The sequence below is a fragment of the Moschus berezovskii genome, chromosome 7 (assembly GCF_049115385.1).
Source record: "Moschus berezovskii isolate FMDL1 chromosome 7, NW_MosBer_1.0, whole genome shotgun sequence".
NCBI lineage: Eukaryota > Metazoa > Chordata > Mammalia > Artiodactyla > Moschidae > Moschus > Moschus berezovskii.
In genome coordinates, this window is record NC_142466.1 from 82,361,319 (window position 1) to 82,378,902 (window position 17,584).

The 17,584-nt window shown below is 46.6% G+C and overlaps 1 protein-coding gene across 1 annotated transcript in view; it reads right to left on the bottom strand.

Annotated features, from left to right (window-relative positions):
• Positions 1 to 17,584, bottom strand: part of B4GALT1 (beta-1,4-galactosyltransferase 1) — a 54,495-nt gene that overhangs the window by 36,277 nt on the left and 634 nt on the right. The window lies entirely within an intron of this gene.

Genomic DNA, 17,584 nt, shown 5'->3' on the forward strand with positions numbered 1-17,584 from the left:
ACATGGAGAAGGCTGTTCCTTATGTCAGGATGTGTGAAGGTAGTGTGGGAGTCTGCCATTGATGGGTAGAGAAAACTGGGATGAACACAGACACTAGACACATGGCAACGTGGATGGACCTTAAAATTAAGGGTGAGCGTCTGGAGCCCAGCTCCTGGTTTCTATAAACCATCCTCTACTAAAAAGAACGAGAGCTTGATGGAGAAGTGGCTGATTCCGGGACCGAGTCAGAACGAACAAGAGGAGGCTGGAACATCCTGATTTGCCTAAAGTAAAGGAAATGCTCAAGGAACAGAGGGATGTGCCAAAATGACACAGGAGCTAGCCTGAAGGGGATCTCGTTGGCCAAATCTGGGATGTACGTGCTTAGTCGTTCAGCCGTGTCTGACTCTTTGCGACCCAGGAGAGTCTGAGCATTACAATAATGTTAGTGAAGAATTATGAACTACTGAACAAAGTAAGGATCTGTAACTCTGTACTAATATATGAATGGGAAGAAGGGAAAGCTCTTCCTCACAGGAAATTGCCCACTAATAAATGTAGAAGCAATGACAGATTACCAACCACCAAAAAAATAATTGATTCCGGTAAGAATCATCGATAGGTGCTAAAAGCCAATGGGTGAAAGTTTGAGGAATAGCAAGATATTCACATAATCTCACAGAGAAGGCAATGGCAACCCACTCCAGTACTCTTGCCTGGCAAATCCCATGGACGGAGGAGCCTGGTAGGCTGCAGTCCATGGGGTCGCTAGGAGTTGTACACAACTGAGCGACTTCACTTTCACTTTTCACTTTCATGCACTGGAGAAGGAAATGGCAACCTACTCCAGTGTTCTTGCCTGGAGAATCCCAGGGACAGGGGAGCCTGGTGGGCTGCTGTCTATGGGGTTGCACAGAGTCGGACACTACTGAAGCGACTTAGCAGCAGCAGCAGCACATAATTTCAAAGTAAATACCCATAAGACACATTTTAATTAAAAGGGGTAAAATAACAAACTTGAAAATGGAGAAACAGCAGATGCCACCATAATGAAAAGATCAAAGTTCACTTGTCCAATAAGTAACAAATTAACAGCATGTGTTTCTAGATAACATGTACTGAGAAGTCAGCAACACCCACCCAGTATTCTTGCTGGAAATGCATAACCTGAACCTCACCACAAGGAAACATCAGACTCAAATTGAGGGGCCTTTAAAAAACAACTGGTCTGTGCTCTTCAACAATGTCAGTGTCATGGAACACAAAGAAATGTCAGGCATTTTTCCAGATTAAGAGACTAAGGAGACAAGTTGACGGAATAAAATGCATGCCTTCAATTTCCTTTTAGTACAAGGACAATCTTGGGACAAGTGATAAAATCTTCATAAGGTCTGTAGATGGGATAACAGAAATTTTTCAATGTTGATTTCTTGATTTGGTCATTGTACTAACTGGTTATATAAAAAAAAATTCTTGTTTTTAGGAAAAACACACTGAATATTTAGGGATAACAGGGCATGATTTGTAATATCACAAATGCATATACATGGAGAGACAGAAGAAAAAAGCAAATACAGCAAATGTAAACATTTGGGGAATTGAGGGGGATCCAAATGCTATCCAGAAATTCTTTGCATAATTTTAACAACTTTTCTATGAGTTTGAAGTTAAGTCAAATATTTTAAAAATTGAAGAAAAAAAAGAGAAGAAGAAAGAAAAAGCAGAACTGGGTAAAAAAAAAAAATTAGACTCAAAATGAGCTATAAAAAAATACCACTGGGACTTCCCTGGTGGTCCAGTGGTTAAGACTACAAGCTTCCAATGCAGGAGGGCACACAGGTTTGATCCCTGGTTGGGGAACTAAGATCCCATATGCCACATGGCATGGCAAAAAATAAGTTAAAAATAAATATATACATATACTATGTGATCCACTTACACGGCATTCTCAAAAAAATAAAACAACAGTAATCATCAGTCATTAACAGGGGTGAAGGGTGAGAGGAAAATATGACTACAGGGGGACTTTGGGGGGGTGAAAAAATATTTTACATCTGGATTGTGGTAGTTTTATATACATGTGGGTATATATATACAAAAAATTCATAGACCTATAAACCAAAAAAGGCCAATTTTATGTATGTTAATTTTAAAAATTAAATTTAAATTAAAAATTGCATATATATGAAGCAGTGGCTCCCATCTTGCAAGAGCAAAATCCACATACACATTAAACACTTTAATGCCCGTGGTGGGGTTGGAAAATGGAAGTGGGAATGAGGATCAAAGAGAACAAATAAATAAGCCAAGAGAGTCCTCGATGATAACAGGCTACGAAATAAAAAGTTGGATGGCTGGATGGAAGGGAAGAAAAGAAAGAAAAAAGTACACAAGGGAATACATAGGGGAGTGGCAGAGGATGGCGCAGGATGTGTCCTTCCAGGGCTGCACAGGGGAAGGTGGAGTTCTGACCTCTGGACCAGACCAAGGTCCCTGAAGGGCTTCCGCGATACTGCAGGGACAGGTTCAGCAGCCTGACCACCTGACTCCAACCAACACTGGAGTACAACTCACTTCTCTGCTCTGACTTCTGACTTCACAGCTGCCTGATTATACTATGGCTTTCCTTATAGTGCTGCCAGAAGCCAGAGAATGCTAAGCCAGTTGACAACAGTTTCAATCTTCCAGTAGCACAGCACAGTTTAGCATTCCAGCATGTAAATAAGTCTCATGGGGGTTTTATTTCTGAGTCAGCTGAGCCTCTGATCAGTTTTGGAGCCCTGACTGCATTTCTGGATCTGCAGTGCCAGTTACCAGTACATCCTTCCCTCTCCAACTAGAACCAGACCTTGGACTGTGGAAAGCTTACTGCCCTACAGGCCACCTGGGCAGTCAGCCAGCCATGCACTCCTGACAATACCTCTTTGGCATCAGGACTTCTTTGAATGCAGCCTGTTCCAATTTCTTCCTCTAAGGAGTGGAGATAATAATGTGTTCTCTCCACGTGGTAAATGAGATAACACATATACAGTCTTATCACAGTGCTTAGCACTAATACATGTTCAATAAATATTACTTCGTACTAACAGATGTTCAATAAATATTACTTTGTCTTCTCCCCTGACTCCCTAGAACTTCAAAGCATACAGATTATTACAACTCTGTAATCACAAGTGGCTGAAATTTCACATTTCTACTCTAATCCATCAGCATTGATGATAGATTTAGAGCTCAAAGGGTTCTGTGGGTATGATATAAGGCTTCTTACAACATATGAGAGCTGAACAGTGATTCTGTTTGTTTTTTACCGTCAGGGACAAGTACTAAAATGCTAAAGAATCAGCTTAGAAAAGAATACCAAAAGAAAATTTTTACAATCTTGGAAACATGAAGACCTTCCTAAGTGCCAAAACAACCTAAGTCATAAAGGAAAAGACGACTTAAATATATAAAACTTTTAAATGATCAAAGATACCAGAGATAAAGTTAAAAGATACATGACAAATGGAGAGATCGCATTTGCAAATGACATATTATAAAGGAGTAATATCCATAGTCTTAAAAACTCCTTTAAACATATTTTAAAACTATTAGAAAAATGGGTAAAAATATTAACAAGTAATCTACAAAAGAAATACAAATGGCCAACTAATACATAAACATTTGTTCAACACCATCAGTAATCAGAGAAACAAACTAAAACAAGATACCACATTTGACCATCATATTGATAAATGTAGAAAGAGTGATAATATCCAGTGTGGGAAACAGGCACTTTCCATAAACTGCTTATGAGTGTAAACTAGAGGGCAATTTAACAGTATTTATTAAAATGTTGGAAGTACATGATCTTTAGACCCAAATCAATAAGCTAACCTTCCACCTTAAAAAGATTTTTAAGAAAAAGAAAAACAAACTAAACATAAAACTAAGGCAAAACGGAAGGAGGAAAATAATACAAGATTAGAGCAGAAATTAATGAAATAGAGAACAGAAAAATAACAGAGAAAATCGATGAACCCAAACTTGGTTCTTCGAAAAGATCAACAAAATGCCATACTTTTGGCTAGACTGATCAAGGTGGGAAAAAAGAGAGAGAGAGACAAAATTACCAAACTTGGGAATGAAAACAGAAATACTCCTAATACAACTTTGGAGTTGGAAAAAAAAAAGGGGGGGAGGTTATAAGAGAATACTATGAACAACTATGCCAACAAATTAGATGAATTAGAAGAAGTAGACAAATTCCTAGAAAGACATAAACTATCAAAACTGACTGAAGAATAAAAAGTAAATCCAAATAGACCTGCAAGAAGTAAAGAAATTGACCCAGTAATCAAAAGCTTCCTACAAATAAAAGTCCAGGCCCAGACAGTCTCATTAGTCAATTTCACCAGATATTCAAAGAAGAATTAATACAAACCCTTCACAAACTTCTGAAAATTGAAGAGGAGGGAACTCATCGCTGTTTACTCTGTGAGGCTGTGTTACTTTGATACCAAATTCAGACAAAGACATCAGGAGAAGGATGAAAAGGGAAACTACAGATTATTTGCCAATTATACTTCAATGAAGCTGAGGGAAAAACCCTATAGATCAATGACTCTTATGAACAAGAATTCTCAACAAAAATATTAGCAAACTAAAGCAAGAGGGATATGAAAAGGATGACATAGCACAACCAAGTGGGAATTATCCCAGGGATTCAAGTTTGATTTATACCTGGAAAAGCCATCAGTGTACAATATACCACATCAATAGAATGACCAATGACAAAAACCACAGGATCATCTCAACAGACACAGAAAAGCACTTGACAAAACACATCAACACCTATTCATGATAAAAACATTCAATAAACTAGGAACAGAAGGGAATTTCCTCATCTGATAAAAAGCATCTGCGAAAATCCCACTGCTAAGATCATACTTAAAGACTGAATGTTAAAGACTGAATGTTTTTCCCCTAAGATCAGAAACAAGACAAGGATGTCCTCTCTTACTCATCTATTCGACAATGTGCTGGAAGTTCAAACCAGGACAATTAGGCAAAAAAAAAAAAAAAAAAAGAGTTGCTGTGAGAATCATTGAAAATAAAGCAGATGTAGTACTTTTCCCATGTTTGGCATGTAAGGAAGATGCTGAGCAAGCATTATCTGTTGTGGGTGTGGTTGATGTGGTTTTTGCTGGAACCTAGAACCCTAGATCCACACTGGCTCCCACTGACTGGGTTTAAACCCAATCAGTAAATTGATTGACCAATTTACTTGTGATTTGGGGCCTAGCTATGGGAATTGCGGGGAGAGTCAGCTGGGTGTGGATTTGGCCAGTAACTGACTCCATCCTGGCTCAGGGTGCACTGACAGTCACCCAGGTCTACATGACTGGCCCTCACGGGCCAGGTGTCCTGCAGCCCAGACATTCAACTGTATTACGCAGGAGTTCAAGGCTACATCAGAATTCCCAGGCAGGAGGAGACACCAGAGAATATCCAGGCCAACCCCTTATCTCATTTAACAGACAGGTAAAGTGAGGCCTGGGGAAGAGAATGTGACTTCTCTCGGATCACTCAGTAGGCTGGCGCCAAAACAGAACTTGAGGGTATGGTATCCTGGCTTCCTACATCAGCCCCTGGGTAGACACAGGCTGTCTAGGCCTGTGTCTTAGTTTTCTAACAGTACAGTGGTACAGGCCACTGGGTGGCCCAGCCTGAGGCCACCTATGTCCAGCCCAGCACCTGTTTTTTTGTTTGTTTTTAACACAGCCATTCTTAACTCCTGAGACTCCACCAAATATCCAATGCTCCCTCCAACTTCTACCCTGACCACTCAGCTACGGTGTAGTCTGTGATGGCCTCAACCCAGGACACTGACAAACAATGATCATCTGGAGAAGGGAATGCCGTGAATGACCACAGAAGCCTGGCACACCTGACACACAGCAGCCCACACTCCAGGTTCCCAGTGTTGTGGATCAAACAAGGTGGAGGTTTCTCCTTGGGGCCTGGGGTAGGTCTGTTCAGATAAGCAGGCCACCGTCTCTATCAAACTGGCTAAACTCTGTCCCTAAACTGTGGATACAGCCTCAGTCTCCTTCTCCTGACTATCCCGGAGCAGAGAGAAAAAACTGTATTTGAAAAAACATTTTACTTGGCAGCCTACTGTGTGGAAGGTATACCTTTGCTGCCTAGGGGATGTGTTGTGCATTGATCAGAATTCCATTACCAAGTACCTCAGATCATTCCATCCTCTTATCAACCCTCTGAGGTAAGAACGATCTTTCCACTTTACACAGGAAGGAGGTCTTGCCCTGGGTCCCACAGGAACAAGATGTTCACAGCAGCTCCAGCCCGGTTCCAAACGGATCCTGGGTGCACCCCCATTGAGTCACAGCTGATTGCTGAGGAATGCAGTCAAAGAGAGGACATGAAGAGGGACTGCAAGGCTAAGGAAGCAGCTGTCACAGGCTGAAGGCACCTCGTCTACTTGGTGTAAATCTCTGGTTACTGACATCACTAGCTCTAAAGTCATTCTAACATTTGTGCAAGTGGTAGACTGGCAGGCTCCTGTTTGTCTACAAAAAAGGCACGTGTATGGGGTGGGGGTAAGGGGTGGGGTGTGGCTACAGGGTCAGAAACAGCAATTCCTGTTTGCAGACCTCGGGCTACTGATCAACTTATTTATATCCAATCTAATTTGAAGTCTTTCTTCATCTGGGCCCCGTGTCTGGATCCCATAAACCAGGGCTGTCAGAGCAGAGTTCGTGCAGATGGGTTAATGGTCAGGTGCCCAGGGCAGTCCATTAGAGCCTAACATGGGTTCTGCGTGTGGTATTTCCAACAACCGACCTGCAATGTGTGAGATCAAGAGCATTGTAAAGCCAGGCTTTTAAAGCTGGGATCTGCCCCCAATCTACAGGCTTGGCTCCACAAATAAAGAAGAAAAGGTCCTTATGTTGCATAAATCAACTCTTTGGCAAAGGTGTGTGAAGTGTAGAAAGAGCCACGTGTAAGGTTCCTCTGTGGATACCCAGTAACCTCAGCAGGAACTGCCCACAGGAAATGTCTTCTAGGAAAAACCTCACATCCAGAGCACCTGCACGGTCCTTCACAGGAAACTGCACACACACACACAGCTGAGAGCATTATGTGCAAGTTCAGTTCAGTCGCTCAGTCGTGTCCGACTCTCCGCGACCCCATGAATCACAGCATGCCAGGCCTCCCTGTCCATCACCAACTCCCAGAGTACACTCAAACTCATGTCCACAGAGTCGGTGATGCCATCCAACCAAAGACTCCAGATAAATCTGACTTTCCCTGGGAACCCACACTCTTTAGAAGTTAAAATCCCTAGTGTTAGTGGCTCAGTCATGTCCAACTCTTTGTGGCCCCCTGGACCATAGCCCACCAGGCTCCTCTGTCCGTGGGATTCTCCAGGCAAGAATACCAGAGTGGGTTGCTATTCCCTTCTCCAGGGGGTCTTCCTGACCCAGGGATCAAACCTGGGTCTCCCACACTGCAGGCAGATTCTTTACCATCTGAGCCACCAGGGAAGCCCCAGCCCAGGAATTTATTGAGCCAGCCAAAAAGTTTGTTTGGGTTTTTCCATACCATCTTACCCCAACTTTTTGGCCAACCCAATAGAATTTAGGGCCTGTGGATTATTCCAACCCTACTGGAAAGCACAGTGGCAGTGTGAACCAGTGTCGTAAAGATGGCCATATCCTCTGGCCTAGAAACTCCCTTCAAGGAATTTATCCCCAGGAAATAATTCAACTGAAACAAGAAGCAACATACAGCAAAGATGATCTATGATGGGGAAACACGGGATATTGGACCTTAAGGGAATAAGCCCTAAGGATTTCAGAAAGGAGCCACAAAAGATAATTCGGGTAACATAAACAATAGTTTATAAGATAATGCTGAACAAATATAGTAGAAGGCAAAATGGTTCCCACTACGGTTGCAAGAGTAAAGTATGTATGCATCTGGAAAGTATGCCAGTAGATGTATGGTTTTACTACAATGGGAAGGAGTAGAATTATGCATATTTAAACATTGAATGCGGTGACACTGCACTTTCAGTTGAAGAAGAAGGAAAAGAAGCAGGAGAAGGAAAAGGAGGGGAAAGAGAGGAAGAGAAAGAAGATGACTAGGAGGAGAAAGAAGAGAAGGAGAAATTTTACAAAGTAAAAGCCAAAATCTTCACAGATAAGAACTATTTAGTTCAGTCGCTCAGACGTGTCCGACTCTTTGCGACCCCATGAATCACAGCACGCCAGGCCGCCCTGTCCATCACCAACTCCCGGAGTTCACTCAAACTCATGTCCATCAAGTCGGTGATGCCATCCAGCCATCTCATTCTCTGTCGTCCCCTTCTCCTCCCGCCCCCAATCCTTCCCAGCATCGGAGTCTTTTCCAGTGAGTCAACTCGTCGCATGAGGTGGCCAAAGTATTGGAGTTTCAGCTTTAGCATCAGTCCTTCCAATGAACACCCAGGACTGATCTCCTTTAGATAATATATCTATATCTATCTGGTGGCTCAGACAGTGAAGAATCCACCTGCAATGTGGGAGACCCAGGTTCGATCCTTGGGTTGGGAAGATCTCCTGGAGAAGGAGATGGCTACCCACTCCAGTATTCCTGCCTGGAAAATTCCATGGACAGAGGAGCCTGGAGGGGCTACAATCCATGGGGTCACAGAGTCGGACACAACTGAGCCACCAACAGTACTACCAGTAAGAAAGAACATATATTTGGAGCTTACTCTGAGTTAGGCACTGCTTCAAGCCCTTTTGTGCCTACTAACTTCACAACATTCATGAGGTAGATTCTTAAAAAAAAAAAAAAAAATGAGGTAGATTCTTTCATTATCCCCATTTTACAGGTGAGAGCAGTGAGGTACAGAGAGTGAGGTACAGTGAGGTACAACTTTCCCAAAGCACACAGCTAACCAGCACGATGGAAAGAAACACTGCCCATACCATTTCAAAGGTCACCCACCTAAAAGTTTTATGGCTGCTTAGACAGAGTCCTCAACAGAGGCCTCATCACAAGACCCCTCAGGGGTGGGAAGTGAGCCCCTCAGGAGCTCCCACAGAGGGTCACGTGGCACATAGAACCAGGGTTCCCCCCTAAAAACCCAGACTCCAGGAGGAAGAGGAAGAAGTGCACTAAGGACCAACAGGTGGGCTTCCCAGGTGACGTTAGTGATAAAGAACCCACCTGCCAATGCAGGAGATGTAAGAGACTCAGGTTCGATCCCTGGGTTGGGAAGATCCCCTAGAGGAGGGCATGGCAACCCATTCCAGTATTCTTTCCTGCAGAATCCCCATGGACAGAAGAACCTGGCAAGTTACAATCCATAGGGTCGCAGAGTTGGACATGAGTGAAGCAACTTAGCACACACACTTCAGAGAGGGGAGAAGGGACCAAGGCAGTCAGGATTTGTTCGCAATGATATGCGCTAGAAGAACCAGAATTCAGAATCCTCGCTCCAGAGGCCCTCGAACTCCCCACACTTCTGCCACTCTTCAGACCACAAGCACCTTTTTCTGCACCTCTCCCCTTCTCCTTCCTCCCTCTGGGCCCTCAGTCTAGCTTCCTGGGCCTGCCCTTGTCCACACACTCCAGCTGCACGACCTTCTCTCTTTTATCATTTTCCCTGCACCCTGCCTCAACTTCCTGTCCTCTCCTGCCCTGCTGGGGACGGCCTGCCACAGCTGGGACTTTGGTTATGGCACTCTCCCCATGTGAGAGCAACTAGAGATGACAGCAGGCAGCAGACCCCTGCCCTTCCCAAGCAGGGAGACCGTTCAACATGCTGAGAGACCTTCGTTTTGACTCCAGCCCTGGCCCAGACCACCCATCTGGCTCCCGGCACCTTCTCAGTGCCCTGGGAGCACCCCTGCTTCCTCTTATCTTTGTCAGGGTCTATCCACCACTGAGGAATGCCCCTAGGGTGGGGCCCAGCCTTTGTTCATGTCCATCTCCTGTGCTTCACAGAGCTCTCCTGTGCTTCACAGAGCGTAGTTACCAATACAAGTTTGCTGAATGAGCAAAGGAGTCCCCACTCATCCTCTTCCGGGGCAGGGGGCCTCCTGCCTTTGGGGTAAGTACTCAAGGCTACCCATTCTGAAACAGGCAGGGACCCTGCCACGCCACCTAAGGTGCTCATTTGAATGCCAAGAGCTACCCAACACCTCCACGCCAGTGTCTGAGCCTTCTATAACGCAAATACCAGTTCCCCTGGGTCCGCCCTAACTGGGAGTCCTTTCCTGTTTTTTCAAGCTGACAGTATCCTGAAACACAACGGCTGAGCTGCCATTTCAGGACGTCAAAGGCAAAAGGACTGTATGCAAAACAGGAAGAAACTTTTAAAGAAATGTTTAAAGGCATTTTCAGAATGCAACCTGTCATGAGGTCAGGCAGGCACTGAATTTTCTGCCAGGGTGCCTCCCCGTGACCTGGAGACCCATGCAGTGGGGCAGGAAGGAGCCTGACCTCACACCCTGGTGGTCACGCTGGTCTGACACAACCCTGCCCTTCCCGCAGTGCAGCCTCCCCTTCGATAGCGGGGCTCTGTGCCAAATGACCCTGGGCAAAGTCCCAAATCCAAAGTGTGCCTCAGAAGAGGAGAATTTAGCTCCAGAGAAGACATTCAAAGTGGAGTGACTTCAAAGTAAACACCTTGCAAAGAGCCTGAGTGCCAAGCTCTGCTGGTCTCTGAGACTTCTCCTGATAGGACTTTGAGGGAACCTAGAGATTCTCGCTTCCTGGCCCTTCTCAGATCTCAGCACCCTCTGGAGAGGGGAGGTGGGAGAGCTATGCTGGTTCACTAGTTTGTTCTCATACCTCCTGCGGACACAGTCTCATCTCAGCCATGTCACCGGAACTAAGTTAGCTAACTAGTGCTCGCTCACCCAGCACTCGCCCCAGGGCCATGAGGCCCGTAAGCCCAGTCTAGGGACTTGGCTGCAAAGGAGACAGATGGAGATATTACTGAGGAAGCGGACGCCTAGGACATCACACCCACCACAGAGTCATCCTGCAGCCTGGCCCCTTGCCTCGACCCCAGGGACTTACTTCCTGCACCTAGTTTTTAATCAGAGTTCTAGACACAACCTTTATTCAGCACTAAGTGGTACTCATCTGCCACCACTAAGCAAACCTGAAATTCTCAATGAGTCTATCCTTTAGTAAGACTGGTTTAAAAACCAAGCCCTTTTCGAAAAGTGTTCATCCCCTTTTCTTCCTTTTCAAAAAACTCTACTATGGAAACAATCCAGAGTGTAAAGTTTTATGCATGAGACTCATCGAACCACTAAGAAAAAACAAAAACTGTATGTGTGTTCAGCAACAGTTGAAAAATAAAAGTTATACCCTTTGTTGTTTTTAAAGGTATAGGACCAAGCCCGTGATAGAATGTTAAGTGAAAAAATTCTGGCCATCAGGCTATCTAGATCTATCTGTACCAATCTATCTGTCCACTTGTAAAGCTGTATCAGCTAAATTCTTAAACATATACAAGACAAACTTTGCCAACATGCCTGGTCTAGGTATAGGAATATACATGTGCTTTTCAACCTCTTTTAACTTCTCAAATATTTTTCAATGAGCCCGCATTACCTTTCACAAAAAGGAGGAAAAGATTACTCGCTCTTCAAAGAAAAAAAAACAGGTCAAAGCCAAGACCCACGGCCCTGGCCTCTGCTATCCTAGTGAAACAAATTCTCCTCCTCTCTCTCTCTGAGCTTTGTGAGGGGCTTGGAGAGGCGGCAGGGGGAAAAAGAAGCAGCTACGTTACACACCCAGACCAGACATTAAAATCCCTGCCAAAGAATTCAGCAACAGCCAATAATACAGCCCCTGGCCTGCATTTGTACAGGGAAGGGGCGGGTAGGGCCAGGCTGAAAAGTGGAACCTGAAACACTGAGCGTGTGACTCAGCCCTTCTGCCTCCTAAGGACGAATCCCTTTAGGCCACGTTCACTCAGAACCAGCTTCTTGCCAGGCCCTGTCCCCTATCCTTCAGGTCACCACAACCTTCCAACTTGGAGGTCTGGTCTTTAGAACATGATCGAAGATCTCTCTCCCAGGCCAGCGACTGCGCAGGCCCAGGTAAACAGAGAGGCCCCACAACGGAGGCTTTTGCAATCACAGCCACAGTCCCTCACCAAGTTAAGGGACAGGTGGAACCCTGTGGATGTCACTGAATCCAACTGCACACCCTGTTAGCTCCTCAGATGTCAGGGTCTGGCTTACAGTGATCTCATCACCTGGCCCACATGGGCAGTGCTAGAGCAAAGGTAAAAATATCCTCGAGGGAGTTAGCTCTAGGGAGGACCACCGTCCTAAAACAACTAGAAGGCTGCTTAACCAGATAAGAAGAACTGGAATTTCCAGGTGCATGTGGCTTCAAGCAGAATTTCCATCTCCACTTCATGAACACTGATCAGGAAGTCAGGCATGGAAGGCAAGGTGGAAGGGGGTCAATGAAGAAATCACCAGGTCTGATTTGACCACAGAATGCCTGGGCCACCTTCACACACTGGCCAGAGCCCAGCTGAGCCTGAAGGGGATGAGGCTCCTGGCCCAGCCCCCAGGATCTAGAGGGACCCCAGGCTGGAATCCACGGAAGATCCAGGATTAACTGTTTTGTCTTCCCCAAACCATAAATTTGTCTAGTCCCAGCCTGGAAACCCCTACTCTGCTGCTAACCAAAGACCATAATATCCAACCATACGGCCACTGATGTATCATTAAAGTCATTATAAAGCAGCAAGTTAAAGATTACCCAGTAGAGCTAATGCAAGCTTCAGAAATTAGAGGAACATTTTCACACAATCAGATAAAACCAGGACTGGAAAACTTTGGTCCCAGCTCTGGGTTTCTGAATAAGAGAAAGAAAGAAGAAAGGAAGGAAGGAAGGGATGGATAGGGAGGCAGAAAGACTAAACATGCTTGGACACACTGTGGCTTCCCTAAGGGACATCAGTATGGTTTAATTATGCCTCCTCTGCCTAAAGGGACTTTTCAGGTGGCTCCATGATAAAGAATCTGCCTGCAACGCAGGAGCTATAAGAGACGCAGGTTCAATCCCTAGGGATTGGTAAGATCCCCTGGAGGAGGGTAAGGCAACCCACTCCAGTATTGTTGCCTGGAGAATCCCAAGGAAAGAGGAGCCTGGAGGGTTACGACCCACAGGGTCGCAAAGAGTTGGACAACTGAAGTGATTTAGCATGTGTACCTCTGCCTAAATTGTGAGTTCCAAAAGAGGAGGCATTTTGTTTTCTCCCTCTCCATAGCTCTAGCACTCGGCCTAGGAACAGGCACACTGTCAAATCCAGACAAACTGTTACCATATCAGACCTCTCAGATGGACCCACCTGTAAACCTAGCAGGGATCTTCCCAAACTCAAGGCCACATTAAGCTGCCCTGAGCCTCTGCACTAAGGGTCTGCTGGGCAATAACTTTTAAGGAAAAGCATTAGACTGGGAAGTAGGATATCAGTTTTTCTAGCCCCAGCTGGCTACTGCCTGACTGTGGCCTGAGGCAAGATCCTTCCCCTTAGCACAGTGCATGACAGGGGCCAGGAAACTGAAGACCCATCCTGGGATGCTGTGGTTCCAGGATGCCACAGTTTGAGTCCCATCTTATGCATGGCTCGGCACCCTGTAATCCATGGAACTTTCACCCGGTTCATCAGATGGAGGCACCCATGTGCTTGCTCAGAGTCTGGGTCAAATTATAACAGGCAGGAGACACTTCTGCGACCATCAGGCTATGTGGAAAATAGTGAGCCAAAAAGTCATGGAGGGCATTTCTCCAACTCAGACTGTCAGACAAGATAGCAAGTCTATGTGTATGTTAGGAAACTATTTTCCCCAGGAAAAGCAACAGGACAAAACTGGTTTAAAAGACTGTTACCGAACCTCCCAAAGCTTAAAGGTCTGGACACAGGGAACATTCCTGGTGCCTCCCCAAGCCCCAGAATGAGGCTCCACCCCAAGCCAGAAGGTTATGAGGCTCCAGGACTCATCCCCAAAGGAGAGAGACAGCCCTTTCCCAAGCTGAGGCCACATGTCCTCCAGCCACATGTCCCGCGTGTGATGATGGGAGAGTGGGGAGAGTGGGAACTGTGTGCTGCTGGAGAAACACCTGGGAGCTGAGAGCCAGGCAGAAGCCCAGAAAGTGCTCTGTCCTGCCAAGGGCACAGACCACGGCGGAGGCTTGGCTGACAGCCCCCATGACACCTGGGGAATAGGGCTCATGGAAAAGTGTTCTCTCAGGGCCCTGGCAACCTGCAGCTGTTGGCTGGCCCAGGTGCCCACACCTCTCTGGTGCCCACCTCTAGATCAGAGTCTTCATCTGAACATATGAAGAGGATATCGTCAAAGGAAAGCTGGGCAAGCGGGGCCTCAGGTTTGGGCAGTCCTATACTCATACCCTCCCGACACCACCCCAAGGGCTGAAACCAACTGTCCAGGTCAGGCTAGCCTCCCCTAGCCAGTCCTACCTGAGCCACTGCCCACCCCTCAGCCAGCCCCTCTCTGGGCGGGCAGTGCCAGTCAAGTATGTTGTGCTACCACCAAATCCAAGCAGAGATAAACATTCCTGGAAAAGTAACTCAGCACAAGGCCGCTACTCCTCCCAGGCTGACTACATCTCAGGCAAACACCCAGGCAGCCAGAAAAGGGAGCCTTAATGCCATGCTCAGTGAGATGTTGCACAGCCAGGCCAAGGGCCGAGATGACAGCGCCTGCAGGCCTGGACTCCCTGGGAGGACTCCCTGGGAACTTGCAGGAATCCTTAGCAAAGACCCACCTCTCCCCTACAGCTCTCACTCCCGAAAGCCTCACCTCAACCCAGCAGGGATCTGGGGACAGGGCCTACTCTGGCTCCAAACACTGCAACCTGCCCTGATGTACAGGGTAGACAGAAGCAGGACTCCAACTCTGAAGTGTACTAAAGTCTGTCTGAGGCTCTGACAATCCAGGACAGATTGAACAGGGACCTGTGAGCAGCCCAGCCTGGTGCCTGGCTCCAGCAGGAAGGGCATGCCCGTCACCCATCACCCACCAGCCAGGAGAAAGCCAAGCATCGGGCACAGACCCTTGGATGCCAGAGAGTAGAGACCAGTTGTGCAAAGGAAATGCAAGTAGTGAAAAGGTCACAGCTTCAAACGCCAAGGGTGCTTTCTCCCAACGACCTCAAAACCACCATGTGAGGCCTTTAGCTGACACCTGCCCAGCTGAACAGATGGGCTTGACTCCCCCAACCCACACAAACGCGTCCCTGGAGACTTTCAGCTTTCTCAAGGTCCTCTCCTAACCAGGAACCTCCACATTGTGAGCATCCAGTCCTCAAACTTAAGGGTGAATAACAGTGAAGAGAAACCCGGCACCCTCAACTTCCAGAGCTGCCTCGGCAGGAGCCAAAACGTCAGGGTCCCATGCATGTCACATTAAGGTGGACAAGCTAGAGAAGGCTCAGGACCTCTCCCCACCCCCAACCTGCACTCTCCAAAACTTTATCTCTCAGGAAGTCTGTTTGTGCCATCAGAGTCAACTCAGAAACAAGTGACTGGCCACCCATCATCAGCAACATCATTACGAAACAAAGCAGGGTGAATACAGGCCACCGCGGCCTCTCATGCTTCACTGAGAAGGTCCCATACTTCAAACACCATTCTAATGAACTCTGGGTTACTTTCCTTTAACTTGCTAAAGGATTTCTCTTTCTTTCTATATAATATCTGGGCAACAATTAAAAACAAAAGGTCAAAATCTGGCCTCTCTGGGGTTTGTTGTTGTTGAGTTAGTCGCTCAGTTGTATCCAACTCTTTGTGACCCTATGGACTGTAACCTGCCAGGCTCCTCTGTCCATGGAATTCTCCAGGTAAGAATACCGGAATGGGTAGCCATTTCCTTTTCTGGGGATCTTCCCAACCCAGATCGAACCCGGGTCTCCTGCATTGCAGGCAGATTCTTTACCACATTGCAGGGAGATTCTTTACTGTCTGAGCCATTAGGGAAGTCCCTCTGGGGTGTGAAGACTCACCAGTTCTCTTCCCCTTTCTACACTGTTCAGGGCTATCTCCAGAGGCTGACAAAATGGAACTTCAAATCCTGGGTCCTATTTGCATGTACTTAACAAACACAATCTCATATAGTCCTAAAAAAACCCTGTGAGTTAAGCATGGACAAGCCCATTTTACACATGAGAAAGGGATTCTGAGGACCCCTGTAACATGTCTGAGGTCAGACACACAGCAGCATGGCAAAGATTTCATTTCCAGGATCAGTTTGTCACCCAGACTAACCATCAAGTCCAAAGGAATTCAAGCTTCTGCTCTCAAAAAAAAAAAAACAAAAACTTCCTTTATTACCACAACTTGTGTCTGACCAATTCCAAGAACATCCTCCCAAACCTGATATGAAAATACTGAAGTAATTATTGGAAAAATTGAGCAAGAGCGTGTAGGAGGCTTGCTCTGCCAGGGCTCTTCGAAAAAGTGACAAGAGTTCCTACTGGCAGGATGCCTGCCCTTCTGCTGGGTCCCTCATTCAGAATGACATTCTCGACATCCTGGCATTGAAACTGAGCAGCCACCTGTCTGGTAATCTTGGGAGCAACCTGTGGCTGCCTTAAGCTTGACTGCCAGTGGATTACAGGTCTAGGGGAGGTTCCAATGGGCATGGGCTCAGCCTCTTTCTGACATAAGGAATGCAAGCCCACCGACCCAAGCTCTCTGCTCGCGCTGAAACACAGGCTGGAGGCGCCAGTTCAGATCATCTGGGCAAGATAGCTGAGACTCCAGGCTGCTACCAAGGAAGGGACAACATGGTGCTAACTGGTTACATTTTAGCCCTCCAGCTTCCAGGCTGCACACACTACACTAGTACAAACACACTCCGCCCCTGGGAGGGCCCTGCTCACATACACTTTGGGAACCTACAAGGGCAGGAAGCTGGGTAGGAGGGCCCTAGGGCAGGCATCTATAGAGAGGAGGAACTGAACACAATAGTGACAATTTACCGAGGGCTTACCCACATTAAACTAAACTCTTGTTTACACTGCTTCGTCTAATCTTCCAAGAGTCCCCTGAAACATGTAACTCTTCTTATTCCCATTTAACAGATGAAAAACCAGAGGTTTAGGGACAAGTCACGTTCCCAAACGCTTAGGAATAAAGTTAATCCACACTCAGGAGACGGTGGGTCTACCCAAGACAGAGACCTGTGAGGTCTGCTCCCTTCCCTGCTGGAGGCCTCATCATCACTTTTCTAAGCTAGAGAGGGTTGCTCTGAGCTGCCTGGTAGTCCCTAAGCAGAGTTAGCAGGGCGAAGGCTGCTCCGAGTTAGTAGGACTCAAACTCCGGAAACTTTTTGAGGTTTGGGCCAGAGCTGGGAAGTCTCCAAGGCCTTCTCCGGTTCTGGGGTCGGAGGGGCCTAAGGGCTTTCCAAAGTCGTGCCCGACCCAGCCTCCATGAATCCGAAGGGACTCACCTCCCAACCTCTCACCCCAGTCCAGCCCGGAACCTCTATCTGCGGATTAGGGGTTCCGATCCGGAACAGGGGGACTGGCTGTCGTGGAAGAGGGC